The sequence below is a fragment of the Saimiri boliviensis genome, chromosome 13 (genome assembly GCF_048565385.1).
Source record: "Saimiri boliviensis isolate mSaiBol1 chromosome 13, mSaiBol1.pri, whole genome shotgun sequence".
NCBI classification, from domain to species: Eukaryota; Metazoa; Chordata; class Mammalia; order Primates; family Cebidae; genus Saimiri; species Saimiri boliviensis.
The window spans coordinates 29293979-29308788 of record NC_133461.1 but is presented as its reverse complement, the minus strand read 5'-3'; the positions used below and the strand labels follow the sequence as shown (position 1 = coordinate 29308788).

The 14810-nt window shown below is 36.5% G+C and overlaps 1 protein-coding gene across 4 annotated transcripts in view; it reads right to left on the bottom strand.

Annotated features, from left to right (window-relative positions):
* The window catches only part of DYM (dymeclin), a 439715-nt gene that overhangs the window by 176851 nt on the left and 248054 nt on the right, over positions 1-14810 (bottom strand). The window lies entirely within an intron of this gene.

Below are 14810 nucleotides of genomic sequence, written 5' to 3'. Positions count from 1 at the left end.
AGAGGGGAAGGAGGGATGAATATACAAAGCACAGAGGATTATTAGGGCAGTGAAGCTACTACTCTGTACAACACTATAATGGTGGATACACACACTCGTCAAAAAACAAAGAATATATAACACCAAGAGTGAACCCTAATGTAAACTAGGTACTTTGGGTGATACTGTGTCAATGCAGGTTCATCAACTATAATAAATATGCCACTCTGGTACAGGATATTGATAGTTGGGGAGGTTGGAGGCCAGGGGATATGTGGGAACTCTATACTTTTTGATCGCTTTTGCTGTGAACCTAAAACTGCTGTTTAAAAAGTGTATTTAGGGCCGGGCGTGGTGGCTCAAGCCTGTAATCCCAGCACTTTGGGAGGCCGAGGCGGGTGGATCACAAGGTCAAGAGATCAAGACCATCCTGGTCAACATGGTGAAACATCGTCTCTACTAAAAATACAAAAAATTAGCTGGGCATTGTGGTGCATGCCTGTAATCCCAGCTACTCAGGAGGCTGAGGCAGGAGAATTGCCTGAACCCAGGAGGCGGAGGTTGCGGTGAGCCAAGATCGCGCCATTGCACTCCAGCCTGGGTAACAAGAGCAAAACTCCGTCTCAAAAAAAAAAAAAAAAAAAAAAAAGGGTATTTAGGCAAGAAAAAGACGTATTCACTGGGAGAAAAGTCTCAAAATATGAGGCTGTCATTAGTGAACCACATAAAATATGCCTTGGTAGAACAAAGTGACACAAAATACTATTTCTTCATGGTATTATGAATTCATTCCTGGCAAGCAGGCAATAATACTACTACAATATGGAAGAGATTATGGTAGACAGAACACTGAATTAGGAGTCAGAAAACTTAGAAATCCTTTGGAAAAGTGCTTGCAAAAATAAAATTTTTAAAGAAAGACAAAACTTAGAAATCTAAATTCTGCTCACACATTGGCAGCTTTATAATAGTGGGTACATGATCTCTCTAAGTCTCAAACTCATAAGCAAACAACACAGAAGTAAAAATTTTAAGCTGCTCCAAGATTTTAAAGTGATAGTACAAAAAATAAAGTAATAAGAAGACCAATAAGAATTATTACTATTACTGTCAGAGTAATTTCACTGATGCCACATTTCAGGCCATTTAAAAATAGCAAGCTAGAGAGAAGAAAATAAAATCAATCTCACAAGGTGAATCAACAAATAGTCAACCTATCACATGATATGGCTAGGCCATTATCAGTCCTTGAGATTCATGTCTAAAGAACTACATCAAAACTATATCAAATTATTAATACCAAGAGGGTGACAAGTAATTTTTAAAGTATGTTGAATTCAAAATAAAACTAATAAGTTAGAAGATTTGAAATGGGCAAATTTCCACAAATAAACAATCCATCTATCTGTTCAACCACTAGCCTATCAAACAACCAATCAGTCAAGCAGTAACTACTATCCACTGCATGTGGGAACTGTCCCGGGCATTGAAGACAGGGCGAGGAATATACACAATACCTACCCTTAAAGAGCTTACAACCTAGAGCAGGAGACAGATTATTAGACAGTAACAAAATCCCTCTGAAATACAGAAAGTCTTAAGAAGCTGTTAAGATCCAAAACACAGTAGAGTTAAAAATCTTTTAAAGTAGGCTTATATTTAAAGAGATACTTCTATTAAGTCTTGGAAAGGATTCCAGGACTCAACCCACCAAAAGAGAGCAAAATCTTAAGAAAATAGAAGAACTATATTCTTGAAAAATGTACATCACCAGCACTTTAAACGAGTGATCACAGTTAATATTATCATCAGTAATGGAACAAGTAGACGTCATGTGTATCCTGATATGATCACAGCATAGCCAAAATCTAATCCCCCCACAAAATCAAGCAAACTAAAATTGAGGGATATTCTACAAACAAAAAACTGTTCTGTATTCTCCAAATTCTGGAGGCCATGAAAGACAAAGAAAGACTGAGGGACCATTCCAGATTAAAGAAGATGAAAGAAGACAACTATATGTAACATGATTTTGGTATTAAATCCCTGACTTGGGCCGGGTATAGTGGCTCACGCCTGTAATTCCAGCACTTTGGGAGGCCGAGGCGGGCGGATCACGAGGTCAAGAGATCAAGACCATCCTGACCAACATGGTGAAACCCTGCTTCTACTAAAAATACAAAAATTAGCTGGGCATAGTGGCACGTGCCTGTAGTCCCAGCTACTCGGGAGGCTAAGGCAGGAGAATTGCTTGAACCCGGGAGGCAGAGGTTGCAGTGAGCCGAGATCACACCACTGCACTCCAGCCTGGCACCTGGCAATGAAGCAAGACTCTGTCTCAAAAAAAGAAAAAAAAGTAAACAAAATCCCTGACTTGGAGGGGAAACAAGGCATTTTTTACTTAAAATAGTTTTTATCAATGTTAATTTCCTAATTTTGATAAATATCCTTATTTTTAAGAAATACATCACGAAGTACTTAGTAATAAGGCATCATGCCTATAAACTTATGCTCAAACATTTCCAAAAAAAGAGACAAACACTATAGTAAAGCAAATGTAAAATTTTAACATTTGAGAATGTGAATTAAAGGTAAATGAAAATTATTTGCACTACTTCTGCAATTTTTGGGTAAAACTAATTTTTTTTTTTTTTGAGACAGAGTCTCACTCTGTCACCCAGGCTGGAGTGCAGTGGCATGATCATAGCTCACTGCAGCCTTGACTCCTTGACTACCTGGGCAAGCAATCCTCTTACCTCAGCCTCCCGAGTAGCTGGAAGCACAGAAGCATGCCACCACACTCAACTAATTTTTAAAATTTTTACCAGAGACAGGGTCTCACTATGTGGCCCAGTCTGGTCTTAAATTCCTGGGCTCAAGTGATCCACCCACCCTGGCGTCCCAAAGTGTTGAGATTATAGGCGTAAGTCACCATGCCTGGCCTACATTATTTTTAATCAGAAAAAAAAAAAAAAAAACCACCACCAAAAAAACCCAGATCTGGTCTTTTTGATAAATTGAATAATATCCATTTTAAGATTATGATATTCAAACCTAGAGTCCTAAAATGTCATTCTGACCTCTACATTTAATGTTTGGGACTTCAGAAAAACAAAATCATGGGAGGTACACAAATGTGGTATGGAGCTAGCCCGTAGAAAACAGTCACTGTTACTTAAGAATTACACTTTCATAAAAATAAAACCTCCTTAGTGCCTTCTTACATGAAAATGTCCAAGATTATGCAATGTATAGTTCTGAAATGTTATTCAATATGGTTATGCTTCACCAAATAAAGTATGACAAAATTCTGTCCTAGAACAACATTCAAGTCGGTAAAAGATGACAAAAACAACAAGCAAAAGAGTAATGCTTAAAAAAGATTCCAGGGTGAAGTTTCTAATAATGTATTTTGCAGTACTCTGATAATAAAATTATAACACATTTTCATAGCAACTTTTTATAAGTTCTTTTTTTTTTTTTTTTCCTTGAGACGGTGTCATGCTCTGTTGCCCAGGCTGGAGTGCAGTGGTGTGATCTCAGCTCACTGCAACCTTTGCCTCCTGGGTTCAAGCAATTCTCCTGGGTTCAAGCAATTCTCCTGTCTCAGCCTCCTGAGTAGCTGGGACTATAGGCGCATGCCACCACGTCTGGCTAATTTTCGTGTTTTTAGTAGAGGAGGGGTTTCGCCATATTGGTTAGGCTGGTCTTGAAATCCTGACCTCAGACAATCCATCGGCGTCGGCCTCCCAAAGTGCTGGGATTACAGGTGTGAGCCACCGTGCCCGGCCAACTTATTTTCTTAATTATCTATATGCTTAAAGAACTTTAAAAAAAATGAGATTACCAGAGGTAGGTTAAACTTTACCAAGACTATTCAAAATATTCTGTATACCCTTTTCCAATTTCATCTTTCCTCCTTTCCTTCCTTTCTTTGAGAAAGCTCACTAGTAGATCCATTAGTAGGTTAAAAAATACCAAGAAATTAATAAATGTGTATAGCCTATATGAAGAAAATTACCAAAATTTACTATTTGACATAAAAGAAATCTTGAATAAATGAAGAGACACTAGCATATTTTTGGATGGGAAGACAAAATATCATAAAGAATGCCATTATCCTTCACAGATTCAAAATCTCAATAGTGATATCTGATTGTGACAACATTACTCTTACAGTAGTTCCTACATTTTTTTAGGTGACCATTTTAAAAGTCAACAAAAGACATGGATTCGCTTACAGAAAAATATACCAAGGTATAGACATACAAACTTTATATAAGATGTCAAGATCTTCACAGAGCTAGTAGGGCCATTCATACTATCTCCATGCCCCACATTCACGAAGTGCAAGTAACGAAGTCCTCGGAAGAAAAAGAAATAGGTGAAAGGATCCAAGACAGCTTTTAAAAGTAACAGTACTAAGAGGGGCTTAACCTTAGGCTATTCAAATACATGTATTTGACTATATATATATATATATATATATATATATATATATATATATATACAACAATAAGAATGAATGCTACAAGAAGAATAGACACATGAATCAATATAATAGCATAGAAAATCCCAAACATAGAATCTAGCATGTAATAAAGACTACATTTAAATTTTGGATGGAGAGGTTGTTTTTGTATGTATCTCTGGTTACATACAGTCATATGCTGCATGATAATCTTTCAGTCAATTGCATATATGACAGTGGTCTCATAGGATTATAATGGAGCTAAAAAATTCCTAAGGCCTAGTGATATCACAGATATGATAATATATTAGCACAATGCATTACTCACATATCTGTGGAAATCCTGGTGTAAACAAACTTACTGCTCTGCCAGTCCCCCTTCCAATTATGTATAAAGTATAATACTTTCTAATGATAATAACTGTGTTACTAGTTTATGTATTTGTGTTAGTGCTCTCTGTAGTTACTATACGATGCCTTTTATTGCTCTAGAGTGTACTCTTCCACTTACAAAACAAAAGTCAACTGTAAACAGCCTGAGGTAGGTCCTTCAGGAGGTATCCAGAAGGCAGCAAGACGTGGAGGTGGAAGACGGTGAGGCTGCTGACCCTGACCCTGTGTAGGCCTAAGCTAATGTATATGTTCGTGTCTTAGTTTTTAACAAAGAAGTTTAAAAAGCAAAAAAAATTAAATAAAAATACAAAAATATTTACAAAATTAAGGATATAAAGAAGGAAAATATTTTTGTATAGCTGTACAACATATTTGTGTGTTGAGCTAAGTGTTATCACAAAAGAATCAATGGTTTAAAAAAACTTTAAAGATTATAAACTTTACAAATTCAAACTTTAATTTCATTAAACTAACTTATTATTGAAGAAAAACATTTAAAATAAATTTAGTGTTCCCTAAGTGTACAGTGTTATAACTGTATTTTATACAGTTAACTGTCTAATTGTGTAGTACTGTACAGTAGTGTACGGTAATACATAAGGCTTTCATATTTACTTAACACTCACTCATTGACTCACCCGGGGCAACTTCCAGTCCTGCAAGCTCCGAATAGTGATAGTAAGTGGCCTATACAAGTGTAACACATTTTTTCTTTTATACCACATTTTTACTGTATCTTTTTTTTTTTTTTTTTGAGACGGAGTTTCGCTCTTGTTACCCAGGCTGGAGTGCAATGGCGCGATCTCGGCTCACCGCAACCTCCGCCTCCTGGGCTCAGGCAATTCTCCTGTCTCGGCCTCCTGAGTAGCTGGGATTACAGGCACGCGCCACCATGCCCAGCTAATTTTTTGTATTTTTAGTAGAGACGGGGTTTCACTATGTTGACCAGGATGGTCTCGATCTCTTGACCTCGTGATCCACCCGCCTCGGCCTCCCAAAGTGCTGGGATTACAGGCTTGAGCCACCGCGCCCGGCCTTACTGTATCTTTTCTATATTTAGATACACATATACTTACCGTTGCATTATAACTGCTTACAGTATTCAGTACAGGTTTACAGCATAGGAGCAATAGCCTCAGTGTGTAGCAGGCTATACCACTGAGGTTTGTATAAGCACACTCTATCATATCCACTTAATGACACATTTCTCAGAATGTATTCCCACTGTTAAGTGATGAATGACTGTATTTCTTTTAAAAATAAGACATTTATCTTACATAGCAAATCAAACTCAATTCCATATAATTAGAGTTGAATGTAAAACAATGAATTCACAAAAGACACAAGAAAAAAAGAGAGAAGTGGAAGAAGTGGTGCTAAGAAAAAAGACTGGTCAACGTGACTATATAAATATTTAAAATCTCAAAGCCCATCCTCAATAAAATTAAAAGGTAACACATATTTAAAACATCACATAAGCAGCCAATTTATCCTTGTGTTTATTAAGAGCTCTTTAAAATCAGTAAGTAAAATATGAAAAATACAACTGACACTGAAATCAGTAAGTGAAAGATGAAAAATACAACTGACAAATGAACAAAGCACACATACTAGCAATTTGCAAAATATACAAGGAGTAAACATTTAGAAAACAATTTACTCTCACCAGTGATTAAAACATAAAATTACATGCATGAAATATCAATTTTTGGCTATCAAATTGGATTTTTTTTTTGAAACTTCTCGTGAAGGACCTTTATTTCATTGTTTACCACAGCATCAAATTGGATTTTTTAAAAAATAATGATTGCTAGAGTATAGAAATATGGACATTGTCATGCATACTTTATTCAATGTTAACTGGGCAATGTTTTTGGAAAGCAATCATCAAAATGTAAATTGCATTTGACTTAGTAATTCCATTTCTATTACTGTATTATAGTAGCCTTGTTAATGTTGTTTTAAAAAGGCAAAACAGGCCAGGCACGGTGGCTCATGCCTGTAATCCCAGCACTTTGGGAGGCTGAGGAAGGTGGATCATGAGGTCAGGAGTTCAAGAACAACCTGGCCAAGATGTTGAAACCCCGTCTCCACTAAAAATACAAAAAAATTAGCCAGGCACGGTGGCTGGCACCTGTAATCCCAATCACTTGGGAAGCTGAGGCAGGAGAATCACTTGAACCTGGTGGGTGGAGATTGCCATGAGCCAAGATTGCACTACTACACACACTCTAGCCTGGGCAACAGAACAAGACTGAAGACTGTCTTTAAAAAAAAAAAAAAAAAAAAAAAAAAAAGGAGGGGCAAAACAATAATAAAACCTAACTTCCCATGGTCTAGAATTAAGATTTGAGTCTCTTTTGTTTTTCCCCAGACTATCAAGTTACCTTAAGTCTAGATACAAAAGTTAAAACTGAGACAAAGACAAGGATATAGCACAGACAGAGACTCAAAAGTAGATTCTAGGAATAATTTTGTCAATATGTACATAGGACTTCAAATACTATTCTTTTCCTCATTCATTCAACATAGGTTTTCTGTCTACTAAAAAACTGGGATCATCTTAAACACTTGGGATTCAGTGGCACAAAAAAATACATGGATTCTGCTCTCACAGAACAGGGGTCTGCATCCCCCACTCTGAAGCCTGTTAGGAACTGGGCTTCATAGCAGGAGGTGAGTGACAGTTGAAGGAGCAAAGCTTCATCTGTATTCACAGCCACTCCCCATTGCTCGCATTACCACCTGAGCTCCATCTCCTGTCAGATGAGTGGTGGCATTAGATTCTCACAGGAATGTGAAGCTTATTATGACCTGTGCATGCAAGGAATCCAGGTTGTATGCTTCTTATGAGAATCTAATGCCTGATGATCTCATCTGAGGTGAAACAGTTTCATCCCAAGCCATCCCCCATTTTGCCCCTGTCCATGGAAAAACTGACTTCCACAAAACTGGTCCCTGGTACAACAAAGGTTGAGGACTACTGTCACAGAACATATATTTATATACAGGGAGATTCAGAAGCAACAAGTAAAAAAATAAACAAAATAATTTTGCTAACAAAAATAAAGAAAATATGATAAGGGTGGAAGAGAGGCTGAAGGAGCTAACTGTCAATTTTGGTGGTTATGAATGATTTCACCAATGGTATAACATTTGACAAGAGAAACAACTATCTTGAAGAACTACAATCTCAACTTCTCAAGCATCTGACAACATAATGAGCTAATTTACATTAGCATAACTGAATGAAAATATTTCTCATTTCCACTGAGATTATTAATAAACTTGTAACAGAGGTTAGATGTGAATAATATGATGATTCTTTTTATGGATGGGTCTAGACAGTGAGCATTCCTGAAAATGGGCACTGTGATCTCAGAATCAGAGGGCTGGGAGAGCCTAGGTCATCTTGTGCAAGATCATCCACAGAAGAATGTTTTTCTAACAAACCCCGTGAGATGCTCACACCGCTCTTACTATACATCTTTAAGCAAAAAGGAACTCTCTAGTTAGACAAATAGCCTCATTCCACAGATACATAAATCTATTAGAAAACTTCTCCTTATAATAACCTAAATCCACTTGTTCTGTAACTTCTACCCAGTAATGAAATTTAGAATTCGATACACAAAATCTAACTTATTTCCTCACACTACAGTCTTATTTCCACACTATAGATGAGGAAATTGTGAATCTGTTTCATCTTTTCTTCTCTGATTGATATTAAAATCGGTTTATCTCTCATGGGCTATGGTTTTTGGATTCCTCATCAGTCTCGTTACTCTCCTTGGATACTCACACTGACTAATAAGCTTTTCAGCAACACATTCAGCATAAGGAGTACTACTTTCTCACTGGTAGTATTTAGAATTGTTGGTGCATGGTGAGAATAAAAACCCAGACCAAATTTCATTGTTTTTACTATAGTTTTGAAATTCTTTACAGACATAGACAATATATCCCCTTATTGCCATCCAGACACAGGGTAAACCACTCATATCATGCCACCCTTGATACCATATACCAGGCTGGTCATTCCTAAAATATGGCAAAAAGAAGTAAACACATTATTCTAGATGTGCCATGTTTTGGGCAGTGCTGAAAATATTACATTCTATTAACGCAGGTCAAAATTATACATATTCAAAAACCAAAGTTAAACTAAAAAGAAAAATAAATTCCCTCAAATTGAAAACTAAAATTTAATTGTATATCAAGTGGTAATAAAACTACACAAAAAATTGTTTTGAATAACTTTAAAATGTAGAGTTGACCATATTACTCAGTGGAGTATGTTCTAAGGACAAACAGAAACACACACAAAAAAATCCTAGGCCGGGCGCGGTGGCTCAAGCCTGTAATCCCAGCACTTTGGGAGGCCGAGGCGGGCGGATCACGAGATCAAGAGATCGAGACCATCCTGGTCAACATGGTGAAACCCCGTCTCTACTAAAAATACAAAAAATTAGCTGGGCATGGTGGCGTGTGCCTGTAATCCCAGCTACTCAGGATACAAAAAATTAGCTGGGCATGGTGGCGTGTGCCTGTAATCCCAGCTACTCAGGAGGCTGAGGCAGGAGAATTGCCTGAACCCAGGAGGCGGAGGTTGCGGTGAGCCGAGATCGCGCCATTGCACTCCAGCCTGGGTAACAAGAGCGAAACTCCGTCTCCAAAAAAAAAAAAAAAAAAAAAAAAAAATCCTAAACTTCAGTCACTGACTTAAAATTAGTCATAATATTAATATTATTGTGAAACAACTGTATACGCACAGAGTAGAATAAAAAGAAAAATATTACATTAATGTTATTCTGTTAAGTAATATTAAATTTGACTCAGAACTAAGAGTATAATCTTTTTTCTGTACAAGAATTTATATCTTTTTAGCTTGGTCCACTGAAGACATCTAAAAAAAATTACTAACTCCCCAACAATGAGCCCCTATCACCCACCAACCACATTGTGGTTTCTAGGTCTGAGACAAGAAACGTATTTAATATAAACGAGTTTGAAACATCTTTTTCGCCTAAAAGCAAGGAAGGAAGCAAAGAAACTGTCAAAGATGAATGGAGTCCTGTCCAAAGGACATAAGAGACAACACAAGGGATCTCCCAATGGCCAAAAATGAAACAAGCTCCACAAGTGATCAAAAACATGTAATCTATATGTACAATGTGAACAGAAGCTCATAATAAAATAAGCAAATAAAAACCCAAAAAATGAAAATGTGTTAATTACTACTAGAGGTACCAAAGGCATCAAACTCTAGTTTTGAAAATTAAATATTAAAAGGAAAAAGTTAAGCATTACTCCCCTCTTTCCAACTATAGTTACACAGTAGATGAAGGAAAATTCTTATTTACAGAAAAACTCTGTCTCACAAATATGCACATAATATTATAATTAGAAATTTGCCATTGGCAACATATAATAAAACAGTTTAGTTAAATGAAACTCACATGAAAGAAAGATGGTGAAATTTAGAATGAAAAGTTTAGCTATCACCATCTGAACCTACTAATAAATCTTAGTATCTCCAGGATAACCAGACATCATGTATCTCCTTATATGATACAATATGAAATATACAGGAACATTTATTAAGTATTTTTGCCAAAAAATTCCATCTAAATGATCTATCCTCTAGAGTTAATGTTCAGTTTACAAGAGAAATTGATGAGATGGAACAAAATGAAGGACACAGAAAGATACAAACAAATCCAGAACATGAGATATTCTGTAAGGCATTTTACCTGTTGACCAACTAGTCAAAGATACGAGTTGAAGAGTTAAAACAAAGAAAAGCAAGCAAGTAGTACTACTCTCAACTACAGATCAGCAACTTGTTTCTTAAATGGTCAGATAGCAAATAGTTGCAGTCCATATTGTCTCACTTAGCATTACTTAACTCTGCAACTGATGTGAGAAAGCAGCCACAGGATACACACAAATGGGCGGCCGTGTTCTAACAAAGCTTCATGTACAAAAACCCACCTCTACTCCACTGAAAAAACTAAAACACATGACTAATCAAATGTGGTGTGGGATCCTGTATGAATCCTGATTTGAATTAACCTAAATATATTTTTTTTCCAAAGATAATCAGGTGCAATGTGACTATGGGTTGGAATCAGATAATATTAAGGGAAGTGTTGATAATATTCTTGAGTGTACAAACTAAATAATCATTGATGTAAATGAGTAACAAAGTGCTACAGATGAAACTTGAAAGAGATGAGATTTCACCTGAATAGATAGGTAAGGGAAGGCGTCCTCATGAAAGTAATGATTCAGCCAAGATTTGCAGGATGACTAAAGATAAGCGGGAAAATAATTACAAGTGAAGGAACAGGCAGACATAAGACCTAAGCAGGAAGGAAACGTGTCCCATGCAAAAGTAAAGAACAGTGTGTAAAGAGCTGATCTTAGGGAAGAACAGAGGTAGGTAAAATCACCAACGAATTATGCCTTCATTCTAGGAACAATGGGAAGGATCAACTGAAGTATATAAAGCAGAAGAGTCACAGGATGAGATCTGCATTTTGAAATGATCCCTCTGGTTGCAGACTGATGAAGCAAGAGTTGACATCAGACCTGTTAAAGAGTTACTGCAGTAGAGTAGGCACTAAGGCAATGATAAAGGAGAATGAATGGATTTGAGGGGTGGTTACTGACAAGACTTGGTAATGAATTGGCTACGGCAGGTGACAGGGAGTGTCAAAACTGACTCTCAGGTTTCTGGCTTGCATAAATGGTGGTGTCATTCATTGAGGCAGGAACAGGGAATGGGGATCAAAAGAGGCTGGGAAAGGGCAAGATTTCCATTTTTGACACGCTGAGTTTGAGATGTCTGTGATAAACCCAAAAGATGATATCAGTCATTTGACTGAACATGCAGGTCTGAAGCCAGAGGACAGGGCTAGCTAGATGTATGTTTGTGAGTCATATGCATAAGGATGGGAGTGGCAACAATCACCAAGGAAAAGAGTAGAGAGAGAAAGAGAAGGGGTTTTGCTACGATCTGAATGTTTGTGCCCCTCACAAATTTATATGTTGAAATCCTAGCCCCCAAGGTGATGGCATTAGGAGGTAGGATGTTTGGGAAGCCATTAGGATTAGGTGAGGTCATGAGGGTAGAGCCTTCATGTATGGGATTAGTGTCCTTATAAGAGTCCTGAGACAGCTTGCTTCCACTCTCCACCATGGGAAGACAAGAGAAAAAAACTGCCCCCTTTGGGTCAGTCAGCAGGACCTCACTAGACACCAAATCAGTCGGCACCTTGATCATGGACTTCCCAGACTTCAGATCTGTAGGAAGTAAATGTCTGTTGTTTATAAGCTATCCACCACATGGTATTTTGTTATAGCAACCAAAACTAAGACAGGGTGACCTTGAGAAATACCAACATTTAAAGTGTCACAAGATCACTTTAGATCTAGACAGAGGAAGATAAACTTTTACAGAATTTTGAAGAGTGGCCCAAAAAACCATAAAGAAGATGAGGAAACCAAGAAGAGGTTATCTTGAGGAAAGAGTGGTTACCAGTGTCATATGTAACCAAAAGGACAAATGAGACAGAAAACGTTTACTGCATTTGGCAATATGGAGGTCACTGATGACCAACAGTTCTTTACGTTAGTAACATTTAAAATACCATTGATTAAAACATAATCTGAATGTACTACTTCCTGATATATCTTTAATCCCATTGATTAGCTCATTCACATGCAATAAATATGCATTAAGTTTCCAGGGGAAATTTTTGCAAATTAAAAATTCATAAAATAGTGTGCGCACATACACGTACATTTTTTTTTTACACAGCATAAAACTTACATATCCAAGAAAATAAGCAAAGGAAAATCTGGAACGAATGTCAGGAAACTATACAACAGTGGTGGAAGCACACAACCCTTGAATCATTTAATTCCTTGGCAGCAGAAGCCATTTTTCCTGGAGCTGAATCTACTGCCAGCAATGAACATCCTGGGAATCTCTAGTATGAAGGATTAACAGACTGGCTCAAACACTGGAAAATACATTGAAAGGAACAATCTAGTACTAGCTCAAAAGGGATAAAATGACCTAATATCCCACTGCCAGATTTGTGAAATAATAGGCAGTAATAATAATAAAGAACCTTTTTACAATATAACGTAACTATATTAGCATCTTTTCTGTGAGTTGTTGATTGCTGAAGAAATTCAGAATAAGAAATTCCTACATTTGTAGAAAAATACAACTCTTTAATCAATTAAAATGTATAACATCACTGGTACTTGAGATTGAACCCTATTCTCTGATTTCAAAATCTTCCAATAAGCACTTTCATCCTAAATTAGCCACTCATTTTGGTATATAAATGTATCAATAAAGATCTAAAACCTAAGCATATGTAGAAATGTAAATAACAGCCAAATATCTTAGACAGCAATTTCATAATATCTCTGTCAAATTACTTGCTTTCTGATTTTAAAATATTATAAATATGATTAGGTTCAGATATAAATTTGGCAATAGCTACAGAAATAATCATATTACCTCTTACAGACAAATTTTATTTCCAATAATATTTTTGAGAACTTCAACTTTTCTTTGAAGACTTGATCACAGTTTATAGAATCTCATTCTCTTCCTCATAGAAAACAAAGTAGTTAAAGGCATTGATTCTCATATACCATCAAAGCAAAGGGGACAAGGCACCTGAAAATAGTTTTTAAAAGTTTTGTAAACAGTAAGTCATATGCTCCAGGTATCTAAAATCACCAGACTGAGATGAAAATGTACAGGGTACTCCTTAAGTATACCACTGCCCCTTGTTTTACAGATGTACCATCTATATTTACAGGTGTGGATAAACAGATGGATTTATCGCCAGCATTCCTTTCTACATGGTATGTGAATGAAAAATGTCTTTTGACTTTGGACAAAACAACTATTTAAAAAGAATGTTGTCATGGCTCCCCATTACAGACATTTGCTCTGCAAATGCCCAATATGGCCATGCAGCAATTTGAGGCTGGCTTGGTTCCCAGCAATGCACGGTTTGCTATATGGCTTGAAGTTGGATTTCAATGTGTTAATAGCATGTTGCGGTCTATTCTACTTGTGGTCTAATAAGTGAGGTCTACAATTCCACAAATGCAGACGTGCATTCAAAATTTCTTTCTGAATATAGAGTTTTCATGAATATAGAGTTTTCACTTCCTTTTCATGAATATAGAGTTAGGATGAAAGGAAAACTAACAGAGATTTCCTAAGAACAAAATTTACTTGAAATAATTTATTGATGAGATTTGTTTACAACTTTTGAAGGAATTTTTGAAAGAACCATTCCAATGTCATTATCTTCCTCTTTGTACCAAAGGAAGTGGTAGATGGATACAGCACACATTAAAATGATGACTCCCACAGATGCCAAATTGGTTCCAGTGGGAATGGAGTTGACTAAAGGAAAAAAGACCCAAAGCACATGCTCATTACAAAAACAGCCATCAAAGACACACAATTCAGCCTGAAAAGATTAAAATTTACCTTTTAATGTCATCCAGAGAAACTAAGATACCTGTCTTAAAAAATCTAGTCTTTGGGGAACATCAATGATGACTATATCCTATAATCAAAGGTGTTCTTCAGTCCACACACATCTGTCTGCACTGAATAATCTGAGGTATAAACACTAAAAATGTAATGGAAACATTGAGTTCACAAATAAACAGGTATGAAATAGCACATTCAGCACATTTTATGATCATCGAAAAGCCTGCTCATTTTTAAAGTCATTATTTTGTACAAACTGCCTCTTGGCAAAACGATTTATAGCCATTATAAAATTCTTCTTAAAAAACTGAGCTCTAAGTTTTGATTCTTCAACATCCATGCCACAAATATTAGATCAGTGAAGTCTGATAATCTGGAGCCATGAAATAAGGCCAATTCTGCTGAGAGTGAGTAAATATTTATGTC